Source organism: Harpia harpyja, chromosome 3 (genome assembly GCF_026419915.1).
Source record: "Harpia harpyja isolate bHarHar1 chromosome 3, bHarHar1 primary haplotype, whole genome shotgun sequence".
In the NCBI taxonomy this organism is placed as follows: Eukaryota; Metazoa; Chordata; class Aves; order Accipitriformes; family Accipitridae; genus Harpia; species Harpia harpyja.
In genome coordinates, this window is record NC_068942.1 from 37,940,270 (window position 1) to 37,957,318 (window position 17,049).

The 17,049-nt window shown below is 39.4% G+C and overlaps 2 long non-coding RNA genes across 4 annotated transcripts; one reads left to right on the forward strand and one right to left on the reverse strand.

Moving 5' to 3' along the window:
• Window positions 1-248: 248 nt before the first annotated feature.
• Window positions 249-7,579, reverse strand: LOC128139491 (uncharacterized). Its single transcript, XR_008234406.1, has 4 exons — window positions 7,495-7,579; window positions 4,068-4,353; window positions 1,075-1,206; window positions 249-338 (listed from the first exon to the last, which is right to left on the reverse strand). It is a non-coding gene; the product is annotated as an uncharacterized LOC128139491 (long non-coding RNA).
• Window positions 5,189-13,874, forward strand: LOC128139490 (uncharacterized). Of its 3 annotated transcripts, none has more exons than XR_008234405.1 (4): window positions 5,189-5,254; window positions 10,719-10,809; window positions 13,318-13,366; window positions 13,473-13,874. It is a non-coding gene; the product is annotated as an uncharacterized LOC128139490 (long non-coding RNA). The 3 variants fall into 3 exon arrangements; XR_008234403.1 differs by having other exon boundaries at window positions 5,190-5,254; window positions 10,652-10,809; XR_008234404.1 differs by lacking the exon at window positions 5,189-5,254 and adding an exon at window positions 5,770-5,966 and having other exon boundaries at window positions 10,652-10,809.
• The last annotated feature ends 3,175 nt before the right edge of the window (window positions 13,875-17,049 follow it).

The following is a 17,049-nucleotide window of genomic DNA, read 5'->3' on the forward strand; positions in this document are numbered from 1 at the left end:
GTGACAGCAGGGTGATTTCCAGGAATGGGAGGTAAGCATCTCTCTACCCTCTCTACCTTGCCTATTACCCTCCTTGTAACCTATGTAACTTCACTGACTGGCAGGGGGCAGTTTGTAGTAGGCTTTCCTCCCAGTGATAACAATGCGAGTTGTTGGCATAATCCCATCCGCAGCATGCATTCCACTTGACAGCTATCACGGAATCACTGAGGATGGGAGATCACCTAGTTCAACCACTCCTGGCTTAAGCAGGGTCAACTAGAGCAGGTTCCCCAGGACCATGTCTGTGGGTTTTGAATATCTCTGAGGATGGAGATGCCACCATCTCTCTGGACAACCTGTTATAAAATCATAGAATTATAGAATGGTTTGGGGTGGAAGGGACCTTTAAGGGTCATGTACCCCTGCAATAAGCATGGACGTCTTCAACTAGACCAGGTTGCTCAGAGCCCTGTCTGACCTGACCTTGAATGTTTCCAGGGATGGGGCATCCACCACCTCCCTGGGCAACCTGTTCCAGTGTTTCACCACCCCCATCGTAAAAAATTTCTTCCTTATATCTAGTCTGAATCTACCCTCTTGTAGTTTAAAACTGTTACCCCTTGTCTTATTGCTACAGGCCCTACTAAAAAGTCTGTCCCTATCTTCCTTACAAGCCCCCTTGAAGTACTGGAAGGCTGCTATAAGGTCTCCCCAGAGCCTTCTCTTCTCCAGGCTGAACAACCCCAACTCTCTCAGCCTTTCCTCATAGGAGAGGTGTGTTCCAGCCCTCCGAACGTTTTTGTGGCCCTCCTCTGGACCCTCTCCAACAGGTCCATGTCTGTCTTGTACCGAGAAACACTGTTGCAGTGTTTGACCACCCTCATGGTAAAAGTGTTTTCCTGTTTTTCAGATTATGCCCATTGCACCTCATCCTCCCACTGGGCACCACTGAGTAGAGTCTGGCTCCATCATCTTTACACCCTCCTATCAGGTATTTATATACATTAATAAGATGCCCCTGAGCCTTCTCTTCTCTAGGATAACCAGTCCCAGCTCTCTCAGCCTCTCCTTGTATGACAGATGCTCCAGTACCTTTATCATCTTGCTGGACTCTTTCCAGTAACTCCGTGTCTGTCTTGTGTTGGGGCACCCAGACCTGGAGACAGCACTCTAGCTATGGCTTCACTAGTGCTGAGCAGAGAAGGTCACCTCCCTCGACATGGCCTGAATATTATAACAATATAAATGGCTGGTTAAAGCTACATTGTGCAAGGGCTGATGACAGAAGCCCACACAGTTCTGATAAATGTCATATAATTACAGCAGATGCCCTTCCTCTTTAAACAACAGATCTATCCCATTGTGCTGATGAAAAATACAGTTTCTTCTTCCCTCCTTGGACTGCTGGCAGGTGCAGATTACTCTGAGGTTTGGCTGAAGGACCAAAGGGAAATGAGTGTAACTTTTATAACCAAGAGTGCAGTTCTCTTTCAGGAGGCTCCCTGAATAGCTTCCACCAGAGGATAGAGAACTTCTGCCAAAGGATGCTGGATACAGCTACCCTGAAAAATTGACTGTCACAAAAATCCTTTGGCATGCCCCAGGAACATTTGTACACAGCTCTGAGGAGTGCAGTGCAGAAAAGTCAGCTATGACCCCAAACACAGTGCAGCTGCTTTAGCACACCAATGCAGCCATGAGGTCTGCCACAGGCATGCCATCATTCAATTCGGGACGACTGACCAGTGTTAGCTCAGTGATCTCCACTCAGGCATGGAGATAAAATTCTTTGTCAGTAAAGCAACAACTCTCCTTAAGAGGTAGTTTTTTCATTAGAGGAATTTATTATCTTGTCTAGGGCAATTAATTACACTTAAACAGAACCAGACTTAAGGCAATAATTCTGTTAGTCCCATTAAAATCTCTCTTACAAAGTCAATACTTCTTGGAAGTTTAAAACAAACAGCTGCCCCTCCCCCCCAAGAATATCACCCCACCCACCATACAATCACATAATCTGAATGCACAGTAAAACTGGAACTTTGCCTGGTATCTGTGCATGCAGAGACAATAACCTGACACCAAATCTTCACTTCAACTGAGCCACCAATTATCACAGACAGCTCAAATACCAAGTTTAACATCAAATTTGTGCCCACACATGTTTAAAGCCAGGTATTTTCCTTATTTTTTTTAAATTTGAGAATTGATTTTTATCTCTATTTGCCATGTTTGGCTCTAGAATTAAACTTATAATTTGAGTTCCTGCCTGCCCACCTGTATTTCCCCTCTTTTCCCTAGAAGCCAAAGTCTGGCTTGAACCAAACTGATTCTCAGATATATTTTTAAAATGCAAAGGGCCTGAAATAAAAGTGGATATATGGCTAAACATTTCCTAAAGGTTGTTCTGAAGATATCTATAGGTATAGAAAATCCAAATCCAGTCTGAATGTATTCAGTGTTGGTGGAAGTTTCAGATCAGTGTTACAGCTGAAGGGTGATTTGAAATGTAGTTTAGCCCATTGACCCATAGAACTACCCTGTGAGAGATTTTGGTCTGAACTACAGTTTCCAGTTTATAAATTCATTGTTTTTCCAGCATCTAAGACTAAATTTGTGGTTTACTCCCAGCAGTACTGAGGTCAACTCACACACTTGCACCAAAACCATCATAAAACCTTACGGTTTATTGTGAGGACATTTTCTTAAATCCAAACCATATTGTTTTCAGCTGAGTTTTGCTTTCAAATTTGGCTTTGTTTGGAACCAAAACTAGAATGAGAAATTCAGGCAGAATACATTTGAGAAAACTGCTCCTAGTGTGAGGGGGGTAGCTCAAAAACAAAGGAAAAACTGTACAAGGGGGGAAATGCTTTATAAACACCCTTTAAGTGTGAAGTTTATCCTGTAGAAAAAGAACAATAAGCTGCAAATTTAATGTCATATGCAGAATATGCCTCAAATTGTAATTGATAAATTATATCTATATAAATGCAGATATTAAATTATGTTATTGATATAATCTACAGAATTTTGCCACTAAGAATGAAGCCCCAAAATCTAGAATGGCATAATTAAACAATTAAATGCAATTTTGGTGTATTGCCAACTGAAAATCAGTTTGAGGAATACTGAAATTAAGTAGTGGGGCTTGTTTTTCTGTGGAAGAATCAGCCCATGAGATGGTACCACCCTAATAAGACAAAGTGAAACACGTTCTTCTGTGGCTGACAAGGGACACAGATAGCACCAGAACAGTTTGCAGCTGCCATAATAAGCCCATATCCTTGCATCTGAGGCTTTTAACACTGATTCTCATGCAGTGCTTTGTGGTGACTCCATTTTACATACGAAATCACCATGGCTGCTGCAGAAGACTAATTAAACTGTGGGTTTATTTCCTGTCATTTTCACTGGCTCTGTTTTTGTGGTTCGGTGGTTTGTTTTTTTTTTTTTTCTCCAGTATAGCTCTGCTAGCTTAATTTGAGCTGTTCCTGATGTGGGAACATAAGGAGGGTTTTTATTCTGAACTGTGGATATTGATACAGTCATTGAAGACTCTAATAGGAACACATTAGTCCTACTAATAACTTATCCTGATTTAGTCACTGTGCTGTTACAATTATGATAATCAAGTTGACAATTTAGACTTGTGATTAACACTGTGGATCACTAGTAATTAATGGTAAAGGTTATCATTAATAAACTAATTTTCTTCCAGTTGTTAAGGTCCTATCAGTCATCAACTACTAAGAATATTTTTGAAACAGTGCAACTTGGGCCAGATTTAGACCAATTCTCATGAGCTTTTTAATCTTAAGACTTTGTCAAAGTTACAAAAACAAGAGCAGCAGAATGTCTAAAGGCAGGTTGCATACAGAACCTGTGAAATCTGTCAATAGTGGCTTTCCAGAACAAATCAGTAGAAACTGCATGTCCTTATCCAACTCCCAGCATATAGTTTTGCTATAAGACCTCCCAGACTCTTGTGGTTTTAGCCCAAGTAGCAGCTGATACAACTGTATGCTTTAGGAGACATCTATAATCCAGCCAGGGACTCAGACGAGAAGATAGACTGAAATTACCTTAGGTGAGATTGGACAGAAACCAAAGTTAGTGTAGGATATTGAATAAATGGTAGATCCAGGAACACAGTCATGCTTCATGAGGGCAGTTCTGCAACAGTGTCACATACACAATCGTCATCTCCAGGCAAAGTGTTTCTGACTTCAAGGGGGATGACTGTAGTCGTCTCCTTTTCCCATATAGTGATTCCTGCTTGGCTCTTTGTTTCTGGGTTGGTTTGTTGGTTTTGTTCTGTTCTTTTTTTTTTTTTTTCCCCCCAGTGACTAAGCATGTAATTTGAATCAACTGTGGGAGAAGAGAGGATTGAAGGTAAAGTAGTGCTTTTTATTATTCAGGTTGTCATTAATTGCTGTTTTCAGTTCACAACATTTAAATGAAATATTCACACAATCGGGCCAGTTGTAATTCAATCAGAAACCCATCCAACTACCCTGAGGAATCCCATCAGGGCTCCTTACACAGCAAGAAAGAATTTTAATTAGAAATTTGAAAGAAGCTTTCCCCTGGTTTTGCCAGGAACAAAATGGGCTGGTGCTTAGTGCTTCCATATGGGGAATTAAAGCCTTTGCAAAAAATCAGCACTTAAAGAAACATCTAGAATTTAAGATTGTGATAAATGAGTCTATATCTGCACTTTCTCATAAGTCCCAGTGAAGAATCTGAATGTTTTACAAACGCATTTCTAGGTGCAAAGTACACTACCACTTCTGCTGTATCTGTATTTTTAAAAGTTCTATCTTATACTCAAAAATTATTAATTGCTTAGTTGCACACAAAGCTATCTTTGAAGATGCAGCTAATAAAAAATAGGCGGTAGAGAGACATTTGAATGGAAAATTACTATTTAGGCATTTTAAATGGGTCATGTGGTATTAGCCCTGAGAGGTATTTGTTAGAAGAATTCCAGTAAGATGCTTTCTCCAACCCCAGGGCAAGAGGTGCAGCAACAGGGTCAATTCCCATCATTCAGAAATTGTGATTCTTAAACCAGTCACTAATTTCAAGGTGTGTGATTCGACTCTAATAAACTGGGGGAGGATAGCAGGGGGAAGTTACTTGACTCTGCATGAAGTTGCTGTAGAGTAACTCAATAAGGCTTTCTACTCTTTAATAACTTTGACAGCTGGAAACCTCCTGAACAAAACCAGTTCTGAAACTTGTGCAGTATTTGGCATCTACTGTAAAAGTGAGTACAGCACAAGGGTTGACCCCCATTACAGTAGCATCTAGCACCCCACTCTTAAGCCGGAGCAACACAGTCACTAAATGGTAGATATGTAGAAAGGTGTGGGGTTTTGGGTTTGGGGGGTGGGGGCAGGGAGTGCTGTTTTGGGTGGGAGGGGGTTTTTTGTTTGGTTTTTTGGTGTTTTTTTTATTATTATTATTTTTTTGCTTGTTTGCTGGGTTTTAGGCTGGGGTTTGGTGTTTTTGGTTTCTTTGGGGATTTTTGGTCTTGCTTAACTGTTTAAACAGAGCTTAGAGGGAAATGAAATAGCTGCTTCACCCTAGGCTGCTTTTCCTTTTACCTCCTGACCTTTATGTCCATGACTTGTTTTCCCTTCTGCTAATCTCTTCTTTAAAAACTTTCAAAGGATAGGGTAGAACACAGAAGTCTTTCCCTTACCTTAGAATATAATGGCTTAAAGGTGACACTTGTAGACCATGGCCCAACTCATTTTGTCATCTTTTTCCTAGCTTTGCTACCTTGGAAACCTAGCGCTTTGTGTCTATACCATTTGCATTTAATTAGAGTGACAAGCACAGTACTGATCCCATCTTGGAGACTTCCCCAGGCCATTTGCTCAAGGCTGTTCAGTTTGTCAGTGAGATACAGGACTTGCACCTCACTGTTCTAATTTCCAGAGAGGACAATTGCTCCAGACCCTCCAGAAGGGCAGGTGGGAAAGAAAAAGAGAGTTGTAGGCAGGACCCTTAACTTACCTAAATTGGCAGTGGCTCCATTGACTAGACTTACACTACCAGCTGATGATATATACTATCTGTATACTGTTCTAATAAGAAATACCCTGATGTCCTAGCCTTACCCCTAAGACAAGTGTCTTTCTCCATGCTCCAAAATTAAGTGTATGAAAAAAAGCTTCCACTTTGAACATTTTTCTTCTGCTGCTTAGGATCCCTAGAGCTCAACTAGGGATGAATCTGATTATACACAGGGTGAGTCTGAACATAAAGCTAAAACAAAAAAGGCAATTCTGTAATTTGGTTCAGCATAAGTAAGGGCTTGAGCATAAGTAGTAGTTCTGGTGTTTTTTTGGCGTGTGTAGGGTTTCCCCCCTTCTCCATGCATTGTAAGACTTGCTGGCACCCGTGCCTCACACACACACTCACTTAATGAAAGTCAGGAGCAAGGTTTTGTGTTAAAGCATGAGTTAGAGTATTTAAGACATTCATCTTGTTTTCATGTTTAGAAAGAGGGCTTTCTAATACAGCTAGATAATTGAGCTGTGTGTCACATAAAACATGGGTTTTCTGACTAGAAGTATACTCATTTTACAAGGATTATGCACCTTAGTTTTGCATGGAAACAATATTAGCTAGAAAACAGTTAATTTCTTGACAGAGGAAATGAATGTATTTGTATGGCAATTGCATCTATTAACAGATTTTATAACCAGTTTCACATTTGATTCAAGTTCTTCGGAGCATGATATCTCAGATATGTCACAGAAATGACTGCAAAACATTTAGCAAGTTGTGCTTAAAAATCAGCATGTTTCATTCTCTCCATTTCAAAAGACTTAACTACAGTTTAAACATGATTTTAAAGTATAACATTCTTTCCAGCACTCTGAACTAAAGCAGGTGTCCCAGTTCAATATGCAGAGCAGGAGATCAGGTTGTAATCACTATTATACTCCAAAGGTTGGTTTTAATTAACAAGAGCAAAGTGATTTTAATGAAAAGGGGAAAGTTTTTACATTAAGAGCTTTTGTTTAAACAAAGAGTTCAGACATTATAATCCCAAGGGCGTTCTCCTTAAAAATTCTTAAGGAAATAATGAAGAGAAAAACAAAAGGTTGAGGGTTTAAGGAAGTCTTCTACTGAAATTTAGCACTCGGGAGAAGAAAAGAAGTGACAGTCATGGAAGTGGAAGTTCTCTACCTGTTCTCCCTTGGCCAAGGACCTCTTTTGCTGTTTCATCTACCAAGCATCTCTGCATTTCCTGCAGGGGCTCTCTAGATTGTGTAGCATGGGAATTTAATTATCACAGTCTGCTATCATAACAGTCAGTCCCTGTCAATTATACTGGTGATTTAAGCAGCAAAATAATCCTTACAAAAGATCTCTGACTGAGGGAATTAAATACTTTAGCTAAAACAATGACAACTCACATCTAACTAAAACTAGAGTTTTAGTCTTTTTTTCTTAACCTTTTTATCTATGGTATGAAATGGTAATACACACAATGCTATAGTTAAAACCGCTGTAGCTTCCATGGGTATTGGATCAATTTGCTCTCCATCCTCAGACATCAATGGCTTTTCATTCCTACAAAAGGCATAGATTCACTGTTCAGCCCATATATGAAGCTACAGGATAAAACTACAAAAAAGGTGAACATTATTGCCACTTTTGGATCACTGCTTATCTTCAGATAATATGATGGGACAAGTACTTTCTTGATATGCAGTGGAAATGCCATTTAAAAGTCTCTATCAACTTAATTCTGGACTAGACATTAGTTGCAGTAACAAACATACTTTTTAGGCTGAATATGAAATCTTTTCTCTTGTCTGCTTAAGAAACCTTAACCAGGGAGTAGGTTGTCAGTTCATACTCTTCTCAATATATGTAAAGTAATAATAGTGATATGCCTAGAGATTATCATACAGAGTTTTCTTTGACAGCTGGGAGCAGCTGCACTACAAACAGAGGCAGCACAGAAGCAAGGCTGTCTAGCTAGACTGATGCACATAGTGTGTTCCTTGGAGAAACTAATCTCTTCTGCTACTTCCCATTGCTCAGCTTACTCAGTATGTCTCAAGCCATGTCTAATTACCAGTTCTACCTCTCATTCAGTCCAAAAAGGCACTATTATATCAGACAAAACATGCATCCTATTTCTGTATTGGTCATATATTACTCCTTCCCTTCTCCTTCCATCAGAGCTCTTACCAAATCTGCTCCTTTGGCTGTATCTCACTTGACTCACAGCTTTGCATGTGAATGCATGTCTCCAGCTCACTGAAATGGCTTCCTGGTGCTTTCTTACAACTTGTAGGATACATTTACTATTTAAGTTTCTTTATTTTCTTGCTACTTTCTCTTGTCTGCTTCCCCCACCCCACCCCCAATCACTGGTTTAGATACCAGTAGGCACAAAAACTTGATGTTATCCATTTCTCTTGGAACTATGCTATTTAAGTGTGGCCTGTATAGATGTGCACAAACAGTAGCGTTTACAAAACAGGAAACATGCTGAGTAGATCCCCAAGTCTATCTAAAGAAGAATGCAAAGTATTTCTTTTTCTGGCTATACTCTAGTTGCTAAACCTATTCATCTTTGCAAAACAGTATACCTGTTCTTTCAAAGATATTTGTTTGAGAACTAGCTGATGTAGAAGACAGTGCAAGACTAGGATTACTGGTTTTTGAGCTCTCGAACCACCCAAGCTATCTAGTGTAGTGCTTCTATACAAACCTGCAGTTATTTTCTATGAGTGAAATATATAGATAGGAGAGAACACCTCTTTGAATCCTTCTGGCACTTGGCCTGGGTCACCATTCATCATTGTGAATTCAGAGTGGATAAATCTGAAATAACTCACATTAAAGACAGGCATAAAAAGCTCTGTCATTGCCATTGAAAAAGAATGGGTATTATCCTTTTCCTTTTGAATTCCAGAAGTACCTTCAATATCCTGTTTTAGCTGTAGTGGGAAAAAAAGTCAGTGAGGAGGATCAAGGAAAGATTGGAATTAAAGTAATTTTATGATGTCAAAGAGCCACTGGCCCTGTAAAGATTCTACTCTGAGTTACTACCAGGAGGCAGATCCATAAGGTATAATAAAAGGAGCAGATCTCCCACACTGAAATATCTCCTCCATATCCAATGTTTTCTGAAAAATTAAAAGGAAGTGAGACTGTGTATGATGCAAGTTTCAGGCTGTGAGCCTCCTTTTCCTAAAGCCAGTCTGGCATCTTCCAAAAGATGGAAGAAACCTTCTGGCCATTTTAAGGAATTAAGAGCTTCACTTAGTTCAGCACTATAATATTTAACTGTAAGAGATCTCTGGAAGCAAGGACCAAAGATACAGCATGAAGTGTATTAAGCCACATCTTCCATATCTTGTATATGATTTTAGAGACAGATCTTTTGGGTTTTTTGTGAAGTCTTCATGGATTGTGATACTGAAAAATGAATTACTTTAACAATGACACTTGATCCCATATGCACCAGGAGACTTCTTGATCTTGGACAAAACTAGCCTTAATTATGACTCCTACATACAAAATCACCTTGCACAACTTCAGCTTCTTAATCTAGATGTCTGGTCTGCTATGTCTTGTAGCCTCTCTTGAATTCATGAAGAGGCAGATACACAGTGGGATGGGGGAGAAAATCAGGAAAAGAAACAAAATCCATGGGTTGAGATAAGAACAGTTTAATAGAACAGAAAAAAAGAAACTAATAATGATAACAGTAACACTAATAAAATGACAACAGTAATAATAAAAGGATTGGAATATACAAATGATGCGCAGTGCAATTGCTCACCACCCGCCGATCGACACCCAGTTAGTCCCCAAGCAGCGATCCCCCCACCCCACTACCCCCAGTTTCTATACTAGATGTGACATCCCATGGTATGGAATACCCCGTTGGCCACTTTGGGTCAGCTGCCCTGGCTGTGTCCTGTGCCAGCTTCTTGTGCCCCTCCAGCCTTCTTGCTGGCTGGGCATCAGAAGCTGAAAAACCCTTGACTTTCAACTAAACGCAACTTAGCAACAACTGAAAACATCAGTGTGCTATCAACATTCTTCTCACACCTAACTCAAAAACATAGCACTGTACCAGCTACTAGGAAGACAATTAACTCTATCCCAGCTGAACCCAGGACACTGTATTAAGTTGGCATCAAAGATGAAGACTTTTAGATATAGAAATATACCCCCCACCCCCACAAAAAGTCAAGAAAAGGTAGATATTGCTGTTGATTTCTAGCAAAGTTTTACTACAGTCTGATTAATACACAGTGTTTCTGGAGTGTTAGAAAGTGAAGATTGTGCATGCCAGTTTCTTATGTATGACAGCTTTAGCCCAGCAGTTATCCACAGCTTTTTTTCTTATTAAAGCATAACAACTTCCTGTACTCTGGTAGGCATAATAGCAACATCTAAGTTTTCATTTTGCAGATTATTGTATTGATATGTCATCTGGATTGCATTTCTGTTCTTTCAGTCCTATTTGGTGGACATGGTCTTTCCTTAAAGTACTCTCTCAGAGACAGTAACTATCTTGCCACGCATGGAAGAATATGAAACATTCACTGACTTGTAAAATATAAAAAAAAAAAAAAAAAAATCTGTAAACATGCATACTTTTCACTTACCTTAATAGTTCAAGGAGTATCTTGAAGAGATCTAGTTGATGAGAATGAAACGGATGCTGAATACTTGATGTCCAGAGATAGCTGTTCTTCAAGACACAGTTGATTTCAACAAGGATGGTACTAGCTGATGTCTTGAATAACCCCTTGAAAGGACAGACAGGGTAAGGTAAGTAGACTGTTTTCTAGATGGATACATATCCCCACCCAGGCCAAAGTGGTTGAAATAGCATGAGGCACAAAAGATATTAAAGACAAGAAAGTAGAGGCCCATGCTTGTTCTGGCAGTCCCTAGACAGAACCAAACTAGTAAAACTTAAGAGGGGGATAGAGATATGAAGTATATATCTGCCTTCTAAACTTTGAAAAACAATCAGTTCTTTCCTCAGTGCAAAGGGCTGCCACTTCAGTCATCATAAGGCTATTTTTCAAAACAAAATAGAGAAAATTAAGGCAAGGTAAGGAGTCCTGCCTTTAGTGGATGCCATAGGACTACTACATAGTATTTACAGGCTTGTGCTTTTCCCTGCACACATGCATTCTCTGTGCCATTTGCCTTTGTAGCACTGCAGGCTCTCTGTGGCTGTGGAGGAGTGAGTTCTAGAAAACTTTTCAGTGGGGGAAGGTGGAGGTTGTTTCAAGTATAAGATTTGAGTTTGGTTGGGTTTATTCATTTTTGTCATGCAGACTACTCAGTTACTACCAATAGCTATATGTAATAACAGAAGTTATAGTATCAGTTTTGTTCTTGAATTCTTAATAGATTATACAGACACATGAATTTTGTGATTCAAACACCCAAGTAAAGATCTAGTCTTGGCCCTTGACTCTCCAGTGTCCTAAACATTTTAATAACAAGTGACAAAAGACACAGCCAGAAGAGGTTTATGGACTACAAGACAGTACAATGTCTAAAGCAAATCTAGTGTATCAGGGTTTGTTTCCCTAAACCCAGGCATAAGCCAGACATGAAAAATTGCGATTCTTTTCCTGCTAGCATACTTTCTTCTCTGTCCTGTAAAATGGTAGGTGGGCCTGTTTAGTTATAGTTTGACGAGAATGAACTGTCTATTTTTGTGATAACTAGGTGTGTAAAAGTAGTAGGTCATTTCTAGGAATCCAGTTGTTCTAATTGCCAACAACATTATCTTATTAACTGATATTTTATTTAAACATTACTTCCAGCTGGAGTAGCCAGGAACTAAAGTCCATAGTTTTTTTGTGTTTCCGGTTACTGAGTGTTAGTGTTGCTGATTATCCAGTAAGGTGAGGGCATTCATGAGTAGATGCACAAACCACTCTCTCCTGTATCAGTCAATTAATACAGTGGTACGCAGGCAAAGCTGGGAAAGGTAGTGCTGAAACAGAAGTTTCTTCAAGGAAAAAAAGATATAGAGGTATTGTGATATAGAAAAGATATAGAAACACGCATGATATCAAAATCTTACTTTGGGTGAGAATACACAAGTATTCTCACAGTACCCTCAGAGGCTATTCCATTTCCTCTCTTCAGGTCCTGACTCAATTGCTTAGCTGTCCCTTGAAGCAGAGTAAACTTAGGTTTTGTTTCCATTAGCACGTGTCACTGAAATGAGCAAGTCTTGAACCAAATAGCTGTCTTCAGCACAAATTTGAAGATAGTGTTTTAAGTTCTTACTGAGGTTTATGTATTAAAAACAAAACACCCACAACCTTAAGGTTTAGGGAAACTCATTCCTTTTTCATCTGAAACTTGTTCAAACTACTTTTTTTTCCAAAAACTTGACTGTAAAATAGATACAAGTAAATTTGCTAGGCATTCGACAGCACTGTTTGAATCTTCCACTGTATTAAGATGCATCTGCTGCCATAGTTTCCTGTACTAGAAAGAGTCAATTACAGAAGGAAATTAGAAGCTGACATAAAGGTCAGAGACTAGGTGAACAAGGGAAGGGAAGTTCTGAAATTACACAGCTATTGCAATTAAGGTCTGATAGTCCTTCTTCTACGGGTCATAGGATCTGTGACAGTTTTGATAAATGTTTTAACTTTTATAACAGATCTATCAAGGATAGCAATAGCAGAGGAAAAAGTTCTCTTTACAAAATCACAAGAAAGGAGTCAAAAAGTTCCTTCAGCTTCCTTAACCTCACTGAATCTGGGTAATTCAACCGCCACTCTCAGCCTCAAAGTTCTCATTCTAGAAGCGCTTCTAATATTTGCCAAACTACTGGCTAAATCTATATTTGACAGAACATTTAAAGTTTCAGATTTCAGCATGAGTAACTCTTGATTTAGAGTTCATGAAAGAATACATCACATTAGATTTCATCTAGGACAGATTTAATGAAAATTGAACCCTACTGAAATTCTATAACCATACTTCATATTCAAAATCCCAATATTTCAGTAATGTGCCATATAAAACACTCTGTGTGTTCAAAACAAAGAACTGGTTTTGCTCTATTTGGAAGTAGGTAAAGTGACACCAAAAGAGATTACTGCTGTGGTGGTAAACAAGGCAGTGAGACCAAAAGCCTTCTAAATAATAAAAAGGACTTAAAAATAATAGTAATCTCACACTATTAGGGTGGTCTTAATAATGCTGTGTATTGTCTTAATTTGCATTCATATTACTTCTGAAAGGAAGTGCTTGCTGGATCAGATAAGGAAATATGTTCTTTCTATTATTACACAGCTCCTGACTGAAAGAGAACTCCGCAGTTCTTCCTGAATGTCAGAAAGAAGTGAGTCATGGAAAAAAAGGATTACAGTTAAAGAAATCCTTCCTTTCCATTGTAGCTGAACAGAATAATCTGTGCATCTTTATAATACCTGTACTCACTTTTGCAGGATTGGTGTGTGGAAGATCACGTCCTTAAAGCATTAGACAAAACTACAACACAGCAAAATCTAGGTCTGGATTATGTGCAAATCAGTTTCCCAATAAAAAGGTAAAAAAGGAAAGCTTGTCAAGCCCAGATAAAGCAGGGAGTGTTATTGCAAGATGAACAACTAAGGCAAGATCCTGACTAAAGTGACAGAGAAAGCATACAGAGTGGTTGCAGTAGTAGATTTGCAATCTAGCTAGGAACTTGGTTTTTTGTTAAGTATCAGAAAGCAGAGTCAGAGGAAAAAATGTTAAAAAATGATACCTAAAAGTCTTTAGGAAACACCAAGCATGAAATGTAATGGCTGCTTTGAATAAGTAGTTAAGATTCCTGAACATGGAAACAAAGAACAACCACTCAACCCCCCCCCCCCCCCAAAAAAAAATCTCGGACAACAGGAGAAATCATCTCCATAAGAACATAGACTTGGAGGAGGAACACAACTGAACAGCTTTGCTGTCTCCAAGTAAAACTGTTTTAGGCAAATAAGAATCCGGGAGGAGAGTAGAGTCAATTGTCTGACTATACCAGTCAAGTCCATTTTCTATACATCTCTAGTTGACACCAGATCAGAATTCAAGCAGCATGACTTAATAATGTATGGCTTTAGGAATATCACCACTATTCTTAATCTACATTTATCATACAGTTCTCCACTAATGCATTTAAGCATGTACTCTAAGAAGAAATAGTGAAGAATTAATCCTATGGCTTTATAAGCCTACCATCCCAAGTGATTATTAGTAAAAGTAAATTGGGCATAATTTTTTTGGTTTCTTTAGGAAAAAAAAAAATTAAGTATTTGGGTTGGTCATTATTTCCTTTCCCCTTTTAGCATGCTTTCACATGTTATGATACAAGGCATAAGCAGAATGCTTAATTTGTACTCACCTATCTGATCTATCTATCCTTTTTCTTACAACTGTATCTATCTTACACTAGGATGTATACAACGATACATAAGAAAAAAATCTTTCCTTTGAACTTGTGACCCTTCTTAAGACCCTCAATTAATGCTGAACAGAATAATCCCTCTTAAAATTTAGTCATTATTTTTAATTATTATTTAGTCATTATTACTTATTTTAAGTAAAAGCACACTGCATGTTTTACTTAAAAAAAAAACAACAAACCACCAAACAAACAAACAACAAAACCTGAGGAAGATACATCTATGTACAGCAACACCTCTCAAACAAGATTTGTCCATATTGTATTGTGACCACTGCATGTGCCTTCATGGTTGTATTATGTGACTAAAGGGGACTGGAATAAGGTCACTGCCTTACTGGTTGAGTACTGTGGTGTTGTAGTTTAACCCCAGCCAGCAACTAAGCACCACACCACTGCTCACTCACTTCCCCCCACCCAGTGGGGTGGGGGAGAGAATCAGAAGGAAAAAAGTAAAACTCATGGGTTGAGATAAGAACAGTTTAATAGAACAGAAAAGAAGAAACTAATAATCATAACGGTAACACTAATAAAGTGACAATAGTAATAATTAAAGGATTGGAATATGCAAGTGAAGCACAATGCAGTTGCTCACCACCTGCCGATCGACACCTGGTTAGTCCCCAAGCAGCAATCCCCCCACCCCCACTCCCCCCCAGTTTCTATACTAGACATGACATGATGTCACATGGTATGGAATATCCCTTTGGTCATTTGGGGTCAGCTGCCCTGGCTGTGTCCTGTGCCAGCTTCTTGTGCCCCTCCAGCCTTCTTGCTGGCTGGGCATGAGAAGCTGAAAAACCCTTGACTTTCAACTAAACACTACTTAGCAACAACTGAAAATGTCAGTGTGTTATCAACATTCTTCACATACTGAACCCAAAACATAATGCTATACAAGCTACTAGAAAGAAAATTAACTCTACCCCAGCCAAAAGCAGGACATGTATGCACCTTCCCTTTTTTTCATGCTCTGATAACCTCCCCACTGAGACATGCTGAGGTTCTCACAGAGGAATGCCAGGCAACATTTCACACAAAACTTATGGACTCCTCACCATCCACTAGAACAATCTAGGTGCATCAACTTTTCCAAAGAGCCTTGAGACTGATCATTTAAATTCAGGTATTTGTTGCAAATCTCTATGATCCTTCAAGGAAGAGTGATTTAGAGGGTTTTGTACATTTGCTTATAAAGAGCACTCTCCTCTGAAGTACAGCCTCTGAGCTGATTAAGCCCAAGTGCCCTAATTTCTTGAAGCAAAGCCCAAGAACTGCATTTTCCTTATACCTTCCATGGCATACCAGGTGAACGCTAGAAGTCACCAGAAGGCAGAGAGAATGCTCATCTTCAAGAACAGTTGCCATCTTAAACGTCAATGCACAGAAGAGCTAAAAAGCACTTTACAGCTCACTCGGAAGTTCAGCTGTCAAGTCTGTGGAGACTCATCCTGCTTATTCTAACTTCTTGGTGTTTTTCTTCTCTGACAGGTAGCAGACAGGGGATCTAAAAGCCTCCTCTCTCTCTCTCACCATCATTCTAGCATGTCTCTCCCTAGAGCCCTTTCTCCTCAGGAAAATGGCAACAGCTTGCTAAAGCCCTCAGCCCACATCAGGGAGGGGGAGATTAAGTATACCTGGTGCATGATAAAGCTGGGGGAGGAGGAGGGCACCTTCTGTCAGCAGAGCCTTCAGAGTGTCCCAATAAGAGTTGAAATAGGGGAGTAACACGAGAAACAAACCTTCTCATTTCACTGAGACCTATGGAGATATTAACAGCTGCAAACACCTCAGAGCAGGAGGCCCAGCAGAGGTGGTATTTGCTGTAAAAGTTAAACTGAGCTCTAGGGGATAGATGAGAATTAGTCCAAAAGGCATTCTTGACCCAAAACATTAGCTAAAAACAAAAAATCATGGCAGAATAATTCTTCACAGGACTGCCCCCACCGTGACACACACACACACACACGTGCTCGCCTGCAGAGAGATCTGGATTATGCAATGAAAAATTAGAGGGGAGTTTCAGAACCAGATTAGTGGGGTCATATCTCACACTCCCTCCTGCTGCAGACAGATGGATATACTCATTGTAATGTGAACATGGAGGCATGAGAGAAAGTGCTACACAGGCACAGCTGAAATTACATCAATTAAATAGGTCAGAATTCCAATGTGGGTCATTCAGAATTTTTCCTTCTGTGTTGGAATAAAACAGCTTAATTCCTGCACAGAGTCCTAATCCTTCATTTTACAGCTCACCTTGGCCATGGCACCTCAGCCACCAAACTTGTCAACAAAAAATTTAACATAGCATCAATTCTATACCAGAATATTACAGGGATTCACTAGGTACCAAGTATTTTCTGCAGTTCCCTGGCATCTACCTGAAAATCATTCAACCTGTGATTAAATACATAGATCCTCATTTTAGATAGGTCCTTCTCCAAGAGTTAACTCTGAAAATAAGTTCTTAAGTAATATGCAGTTAGAAGAAATAAGCATTTAAATAAAAAGCACCTTGCCTGTTAATGGGTTAGTATTCAGAATCACACACGGAGTATACACTAGTCCTGAGCAGTGGACTTTAC